Raw genomic sequence first — 9,607 nt, forward strand, 5'->3', positions numbered from 1 at the left:
ATGTTATTGATGTGTACCTTACTAATGCTCGCAGTAGCACCTGGGTATTTGATACTGGTTCTGTTCCTAATATTTGCAACTCGAAACAGGGACTACGGATCAAGCGAAGATTGGTTAAGGACGAGGTGACGATGCGCGTGGGAAACGGTTCCAAAGTCGATGTGATCGCAGTCGGCACGCTACCTCTACATCTACCTTCGGGATTAGTATTAGACCTAAATAATTGTTATTTGGTGCCAGCGTTGAGCATGAACATTATATCTGGATCTTGTTTGATGCGAGACGGTTATTCATTTAAATCAGAGAATAATGGTTGTTCTATTTATATGAGTAATATCTTTTATGGTCATGCACCTTTGAAGAGTGGTCTATTCTTGTTGAATCTCGATAGTAGTAACACACATATTCATAATGTTGAAGCCAAAAGATGCAGAGTTGATAATGAGAGTGCAACTTATTTGTGGCACTGCCGTTTAGGTCATATCGGTGTAAAGCGCATGAAGAAACTCCATTCTGATGGACTTTTGGAACCACTTGATTATGAATCACTTGCTACTTGCGAACCGTGCCTCATGGGCAAGATGACTAAAACACCGTTCTCCGGTACTATGGAGAGAGCAACAGATTTGTTGGAAATCATACATACCGATGTATGTGGTCCGATGAATATTGAGGCTCATGGCGGATATCGTTATTTTCTCACCTTCACAGATGATTTAAGCAGATATGGGTATATCTACTTAATGAAACATAAGTCTGAAACATTTGAAAAGTTCAAAGAATTTTAGAGTGAAGTTGAAAATCATCGTAACAAGAAAATAAAGTTTCTACGATCTGATCGTGGAGGAGAATATTTGAGTTACGAGTTTGGTGTACATTTGAAAAACTGTGGAATAGTTTCGCAACTCACGCCACCCGGAACACCACAGCGTAATGGTGTGTCCGAACGTCGTAATCGTACTTTACTAGATATGGTGCGATCTATGATGTCTCTTACAGATTTACCGCTATCGTTTTGGGGTTATGCTTTAGAGACGGCCGCATTCACGTTAAATAGGGCACCATCAAAATCCGTTGAGACGACGCCTTATGAACTGTGGTTTGGCAAGAAACCGAAGTTGTCGTTTCTGAAAGTTTGGGGCTGCGATGCTTATGTGAAAAAGCTTCAACCTGATAAGCTCGAACCCAAATCAGAGAAATGTGTCTTCATAGGATATACAAAGGAAACTATTGGATACACCTTCTATCACAGATCTGAAGGCAAGACCTTTGTTGCTAAATTCGGAAACTTTCTAGAGAAAGAGTTTCTCTCGAAAGAAGTGAGTGGGAGGAAAGTAGAACTTGACGAGGTAACTGTACCTGCTCCCTTATTGGAAAGTAGTACATCACAGAAAACTGTTTCAGTGACACGTACACCGGTTAGTGAGGAAGCTAATGATAATGATCATGAAACTTCAGATCAAGATACTGCTGAACCTCGTAGATCAACCAGAGTAAGATCCGCACCAGAGTGGTACGGTAATCCTGTTCTGGAAGTCATGCTACTAGATCATGATGAACCTGCAAACTATGAAGAAGCGATGGTGTGCCCAGATTCCGCAAAATGGCTTGAAGCCATGAAATCTGAGATGGGATCCATGTATGAGAACAAAGTATGGACTTTGGTTGACTTGCCCGATGATCGGCAAGCAATGGAGAATAAATGGATCTTCAAGAAGAAGACTGACGCTGACGGTAATGTTACTGTCTACAAAGCTTGACTTGTCGCAAAAGGTTTTCAACAAGTTCAAGGGGTTGACTACGATGAGACCTTCTCACCCGTAGCGATGCTTAAGTCTGCCCAAATCATGTTAACAATTGCCGCATTTTATGATTATGAAATTTGGCAAATGGATGTCAAAACTGCATTCCTGAATGGATTTCTGGAAGAAGAGTTGTATATGATGCAACCAGAAGGTTTTGTCGATCCAAAAGGAGCTAACAAAGTGTGCAAGCTCCAGCGATCCATTTATGGACTGGTGCAAACCTCTCGGAGTTGGAATAAACGCTTTGATAGTGTGATCAAAGCATTTGGTTTTATACAGACTTTCGGAGAAGCCTGTATTTACAAGAAAGTGAGTGGGAGCTCTGTAGCATTTCTGATATTATATGTGGATGACATATTACTGATTGGAAATGATATAGAATTTCTGGATAGCATAAAGGGATACTTGAATAAGAGTTTTTCAATGAAAGACCTCGGTGAAGCTGCTTACATATTAGGCATAAAGATCTATAGAGATAGATCAAGACGCTTAATTGGACTTTCACAAACAAGATACCTTGACAAAATTTTGAAGAAGTTCAAAATGGATCAAGCAAAGAAAGGATTCTTACCTGTGTTACAAGGTGTGAAATTGAGTAAGACTCAATGCCCGACCACTGCAGAAGATAGAGAGAATATGAAAGATGTTCCCTATGCATCAGCGATAGGATCTATCATGTATGCAATGCTATGTACCAGACCTGATGTGTGCCTCGCTATAAGTCTAGCAGGGAGGTACCAAAGTAATCCAGGAGTGGATCACTGGACAGCGGTCAAGAACATCCTGAAATACCTGAAAAGGACTAAGGATATGTTTCTCGTATATGGAGGTGACAAAGAGCTCGTCGTAAATGGTTACGTTGATGCAAGCTTTGACACTGATCCAGACGATTCTAAATCGCAAACCGGATACGTGTTTACATTAAACGGTGGAGCTGTCAGTTGGTGCAGTTCTAAACAAAGCGTCGTAGCGGGATCTACATGTGAAGCGGAGTACATAGCTGCTTCGGAAGCAGCAAACGAAGGAGTCTGGATGAAGGAGTTCATATCCGATCTAGGTGTCATACCTAGTGCATCGGGTCCAATGAAAATCTTTTGTGACAATACTGGTGCAATTGCCTTGGCAAAGGAATCCAGATTTCACAAGAGAACCAAGCACATCAAGAGACGCTTCAATTCCATCCGGGATCTAGTCCAGGTGGGAGACATAGAGATTTGCAAGATACATACGGATCTGAATGTTGCAGACCCGTTGACTAAGCCTCTTCCACGAGCAAAACATGATCAGCACCAAGGCTCCATGGGTGTTAGAATCATTACGGTGTAATCTAGATTATTGACTCTAGTGCAAGTGGGAGACTGAAGGAAATATGCCCTAGAGGCAATAATAAAGTTATTATTTATTTCCTTATAATCATGATAAATGTTTATTATTCATGCTAGAATTGTATTAACCGGAAACATAATACATGTGTGAATACATAGACAAACAAAGTGTCACTAGTATGCCTCTACTTGACTAGCTCGTTAATCAAAGATGGTTATGTTTCCTAACCATGAACAATGAGTTGTTATTTGATTAACGAGGTCACATCATTAGTTGAATGATCTGATTGACATGACCCATTCCATTAGCTTAGCATCCGATCGTTTAGTATGTTGCTATTGCTTTCTTCATGACTTATACATGTTCCTATAACTATGAGATTATGCAACTCCCGTTTGCCGGAGGAACACTTTGGGTGCTACCAAACGTCACAACGTAACTGGGTGATTATAAAGGAGCATTACAGGTGTCTCCAAAGGTAGATGTTGGGTTGGCGTATTTCGAGATTAGGATTTGTCACTCCGATTGTCGGAGAGGTATCTCTGGGCCCTCTCGGTAATGCACATCACATAAGCCTTGCAAGCATTGCAACTAATGAGTTAGTTGCGAGATGATGTATTACAGAACGAGTAAAGAGACTTGCCGGTAACGAGATTGAACTAGGTATTGGATACCGACGATCGAATCTCGGGCAAGTAACATACCGATGACAAAGGGAACAACGTATGTTGTTATGCGGTCTGACCGATAAAGATCTTCGTAGAATATGTAGGAGCCAATATGGGCATCCAGGTCCCGCTATTGGTTATTGAACGGAGACGTGTCTCGGTCATGTCTACATTGTTCTCGAACCCGTAGGGTCCGCACGCTTAAGGTTACGATGACAGTTATATTATGAGTTTATGCATTTTGATGTACCGAAGGTTGTTCGGAGTTCCGGATGTGATCACGGACATGACGAGGAGTCTCGAAATGGTCGAGACGTAAAGATTGATATATTGGAAGCCTATGTTTGGATATCGGAAGTGTTCCGGGTGAAATCAGGATTTTACCGGAGTACCGGGAGGTTACCGGAACCCCCCGGGAACCATATGGGCCTAGATGGGCTTTAGTGGAAAGGAGAAAGGGGCAGCCCAAGGTGGCCGCGCGCCTCCCCCCTCCCCCTAGTCCTATTAGGACTAGGAGAGGTGGCCGGCCCCCTTCTCTCTCTTTCCCCCTCGGGGAATCCTAGTCCAACTAGGATTGGGGGGGGGGGAGTCTTACTCCCGGAAGGAGAAGGACTCCTCCTGTGCCCTCCTCCTGGCCGGCGCCCCCCTCCCCCTTGGCTCCTTTATATACTGAGGCAGAGGCACCACAGAAACACACAAGTTGATCCACGTGATCTATTCCTTAGCCGTGTGCGGTGCCCCCAGCCACCATATTCCTCGATAATACTGTAGCGGAGTTTAGGCGAAGCCCTACTGCTGTAGTGCATCAAGATCGTCACCACGCCGTCGTGTTGACGGAATTCTTCCCCGACACTTTGCTGGATCGGAGTCCGGGGATCGTCATCGAGCTGAACGTGTGCTCGAACTCGGAGATGCCGTAGTTTTGGTGCTTGATCGGTTGGATCGCGAAGACGTACGACTATTTCCTCTACGTTTTGTCAACACTTCCGCAGTCGGTCTGCGTGGGTACGTAGACAGCACTCTCTCCTCTCGTTGCTATGCATCACCATGATCTTGCGTGTGCGTAGGAATTTTTTTTGAAATTACTACGAAACCCAACAAAAGGTTGCCCACGAACCGGTACTAATGATGTCTGCCCGCCTAGCCGTTGGAACCGGCACTAATGGTCACATTAGTGCCGGCTCAAATTCAAACGGCACTAATGTGCTTCACATTTGACCCTTTTTCTACTAGTGTCCATCTACACTGTATGGCAACATGAACTTTGTGCTGTGCTGCTGCACATCCCCTGGAGCTCACCTTGTCATCCACACAACATTTGGTCTTGATATTGGGAGGCCCGGTCCTATGGGATTTTTTTCTCTTAGCAATGACGATGTCCCATTCTAGCTCATAATGTTGTAACTTTTGTTTGGCAAACCACAAGTCCACAATGAACTTTTTTTTTCGTTTTAAGGTCTATTTCACTTTTCATTTTTTGTCCATTTCTTCATTTTCTATTGAATTCTCATGTTGCCCCATATTTTCTGGTAGTCGTAATACACAATCCTCTACGTCAAGTCGGAAAAACAATCAAGTAAATTAAATTCTCTATTCATGGTTATAATTTTTTTTATTTTGTTGAAAACGCTCAATTTGAATGTGTTGTGGTGATTTAGCATATCTATTCTTGCATGTTATTAGTATATGTAAAAAAATATTGAACATTCATGAATATTTGTTTGACTTACACGAACACTTTACTGAAAAACATGAACATTTTCCATATAAGTTGAAACATATTCAACTATAATCTAGTGGCAATTTTAGGTGCTGAAATAATTAGTAGAATTCATGTCGATATTTTATTTAGCACACATGAGTATTATTTTTGAAGTGATAAACATTTTTTAGATGGTTTAGGGTACCAACATACTCCCTACTTTCCAAAATATAAGGCAGGATTGACTTTGCACAATCTTTGGTGCATGACTTTGACAACTAATGTATATCAAAGTACATGGATTGGACATGTATAAATGGCATTGTCATATTTGTCTTGCAATATAATTTTAATTTATATGTCTGTATACTAATTTTATGAACATACAATACTTGAAAATCATAGTCAAATATGTGCAACAAAGACCAGAAAAGTCAAACGGCGTCTTATATTTTGGGAAAGAGGGAGTATCATAATGCTAAATAAGTGTTTATTGTGGTTAAAACAAAATAGTAACATATTTCTATTAACCTTGTGGGTTTCACTCATTATAGGACTTGACCAAAGTAGGGGAAGATATATGACTGATCGATTGTGTCAGGTCGTCTGACAGCTTGCTGCGCCGGCCAACGATTAGCCGTTCCCTACTTTTTCAGTGTATAAAGTACACTCACCTCTATGAACACACACATGCACACCCTACCCCTATGAGCACCTCGACTTGAACTCTGGTGGGCTGGGATACCACAGTCTCTCTAACCATCCAACCACATGTTGGTTCCCAACATAATTCTTGTTGTGTAAACATTTACAACAAAGGTTATATTATCTTTTATTTTCTGCAACATAGGTTATCTTGCGGTATATATTTTTTGCAACATGAGTCGTGTTGCAGAATATTTATTTTCCCCTCTCTTGTCCCGGCCGCTGCAGAATCTAGCAGCTGGCCACTTTTCAACAAGGGACTAGTTGCAGAACCAATTCCAGAAACAATGATATTTCTTGTTCTGTATTTGGAATGGACTTAACTAAAGGAGTTGCAATGTTGGAAATAACCGAAACGTGTCCATGTCCATGTTTTTTTCAAGAGCATGGTTATATAGTTTCCTGTATGAGTACGTACATTGTCCAATCTTGGAATGGAATTAATTAAAGGATGTACCGTCAAACATGACCCGTCGATAATTGAGCAGCTCGTGATCGGCCCCTTGTCATTGTCAACGTCAAGCGCAAACGAATAGGACTCCCATCGTTTTCCCATCTCCATCCAGCAGCCGCCATGGAGCGGACGCGTTGGAGGGGCCTGGCGCCGGACGTGGCCCGTGACATCGCCGGACGGCTGCACGACGCTGCCGACTTCGTCCGCTTCCATGCGGTGTGCAAGCCATGGCGTGACTCGCGGGACGCGCAGCCGCCGCTGTTTCGGACACCGACGAACAAGTTGCTGCCGTGGCTCCTCGCGGTTCCCGACGATGACTCAACCCCAATATTCTTTCGATGCATCTTCTCCAAGTCCAGCTACCGCACACAGCGGCCACGACCGCCGTCCACAGCCCAAAGGATCTGGGTATGCAACGCGGACGCCACCGCCGTTCGGTACCTCACGGTCGAACACCTCTGCCCGAGCCTTCATGATCCCCTCACTGGAGAAGTCACCCAGATGGCTTGTTTGCCGTATAACTTCCTCGACGAGTGGGACAAGGACAATCGCGAAGGCATCCTCTATGGCGTTGGTACCATCCTACTATATAACATCCTCTATGGCGTTGGCATCTATGGCAACACGGCCATCTTCAAGGCAGCACTCCTACGCTCCGGTGATACAAAGTGGATGCTCGTCGAAAGAACCCTTGATAACCCCCGTGAGCACGGTGAGTTCTGTGCCGCGTACCACGGCGGGAGGATCCTGGTCATAGTGAGGTCTAGCCTCTGTCGCGTCATCACACCAGAGGTCAATGTCGCCGGCGACGTTCTAGTCCCAAGGACGTGCGGTGACTATAAGTTCTCCTACAACTACATCTTGGAGTCCCGCGGCAAGCTACTATGGGTGTCGGTTTATTCCGAGATCCTGGAACGCATAGCTCTATTTCGTCCGCTCTCAGTGTTTGTGCATGCCCTATGCCCTAGAGGAGCAGGCGTCGACACCGGGAAAGATGACGTGGGTGAGAAAAGACCATAGTTGTCTGGCCGACCGTGTGCTGTTTTTAGGGTCACCCAGTAGCTTGGCCGTAGACGCCTCGCAACTCGGTATCAAAGGCGGGTGCGTCTTCTTCAATTACTACACTGGGTTAGCCTTGCGGGATAGGCAGTTTTGCATGCACAAGTACAGTCTTATGAACGATAAGACCGAGTTCATCGAGCGGATGCCAAAAGGATGGGACCAAGGCAAGTGCTCGTGGCTCGTCCCCCAACCCGCTATTGCTCCAATTCAGGTATGCACTAGTAAAACATCTCAAGTTGATCTTTTTGAATAATACTCGAATCTAATTTTATGGCCGCATCAAGTAATACTAGAAAGATATGGGTACGTACATCTCTTCAGTGGTTAAGATTGACACGCGCGCACTGGAATTCCACAAAAATCCAAACATATCTAAGTAATCCCTGAGCGCATGCTTACAGAAGTCACCCTGGTTTCTGTACATCATATATGAGTTTAATCTGAGCAATCTACTTCCTCGGTCCCATAATAAATATCATCGACATTTATTTTGTGACGGAAGGAGCATGTAATTGTCTTAAATTGACGGAGTGCTAAGAAACTTAATATTGCTTCTGCTGGATCAGGAAATCACCAAGTCGTTGAAGGCTCCAGAACAAAAGCAGGAACAACAAGAGCCAGCTCCGCTTACTGATCCAACACGTATTACTCACATATTCAGACATCGTGAGCCTCGTTTCAGGTTGTTGGTGCGTAATCTGCCTCTCACGGTGGATAGCTCTCAACTAGAAGTTTTGTTCAGCAAGTACGGCAAAGTGTCAAGCGCTGAGGTACTCTACAACAAGAAGACATGGCGCTCCCGCGGTTTCGGATTCGTAACCATGTCGACGGCGCATGCTCATCTCAACGATGCTCTACATGCTTTCAGTGGAATGCTTTTGGATGGTAACACTCTTGAGGTTATCTTTGACGAGGAGGAACGGCCACGGTGTCGACGCCGGCCGCGGCAGCTGCTTCCTCCATCTTAGCACCTACATGTAGCTTGATCTTCTCTTGGTCGTGGTTAGTGCCAAATATCTTTGATTGCGATTCCAGGTTGCATATGCTCTCGGGTAAATTTCAAGATTGATTATGTAGAATGACACACAAAACGAAGGCGGAAAGAACATGAAAATTAAGATGTTCTCTTTTGCATGTGACAGATCAAAGGTCAAAATATTAATTTGGAAGTCTAATGGGGTTCGTGCCCACAGGTGTCTTATGAATGCATGCAGTGTTGTTGCTAGTAGCTTGCTGTCGTTCACTTTTCGCAAAAAGAAAAAAACTTGCTGTCGTTCACGATTATTATAACCAGGACTGGATGGTTCAGCTGATGACTCGGAGTTATCAGCCCCTCGCCTGTGCGATACATCCTCTCGTAGCCGTTCGATCAGGTCAATATCTCCTCACAACGACACTAGTGACATTGACCATTGTAGAAGCACCGCTGTTGCCTAAACACCACCACCCATGTTTGCAACGCCGCCCAAATTGCAGAAGCAGAACCGTCGCCATCGCAGCATGCCGCCTGTTATTGCATAAGCAATACTCGAGTTGTAGTTGTCGCAGCGCCGTTGGGCGTCATCGCAGCCTCGCGGTTGTTACAACCGTCGTGTATGCAACATCGCCGGCTCGGCAAAGCCGTCGCCTCACCGTCACAACACAACAGGTCTTCTAGCCGTCCACCTGCAAAAGGGCTGACGTTGCAAAAGTCGCAGTCGTGCACACATCGCCAGTGTTGTCGCCCATCAAGACTGTCACTGTGTCGACATTGGTGAGTACAGAAGCTTTGTAGCGTTGGTGGTGGGTGCCCCCCTGTCGGTGTCAAAACCGACGGATCTCGGGTAGGGGGTCCCGAACTGTGCGTTTAAGGCAGATGGTAACAGGAGGCAGGGGACACAGTTTT

The 9,607-nt window shown here is 44.6% G+C and overlaps 1 pseudogene; it reads left to right on the top strand.

Annotated features, from left to right (window-relative positions):
• The first annotated feature begins 6,780 nt into the window (after positions 1 to 6,780).
• On the top strand, positions 6,781 to 8,690 carry LOC147963175 (uncharacterized; annotated as a pseudogene).
• The last annotated feature ends 917 nt before the right edge of the window (positions 8,691 to 9,607 follow it).

The sequence above is a fragment of the Triticum urartu genome, chromosome 6A, assembly GCF_056163025.1.
Source record: "Triticum urartu cultivar PI428250 chromosome 6A, HENAU_Tu73, whole genome shotgun sequence".
Taxonomy (NCBI): domain Eukaryota; kingdom Viridiplantae; phylum Streptophyta; class Magnoliopsida; order Poales; family Poaceae; genus Triticum; species Triticum urartu.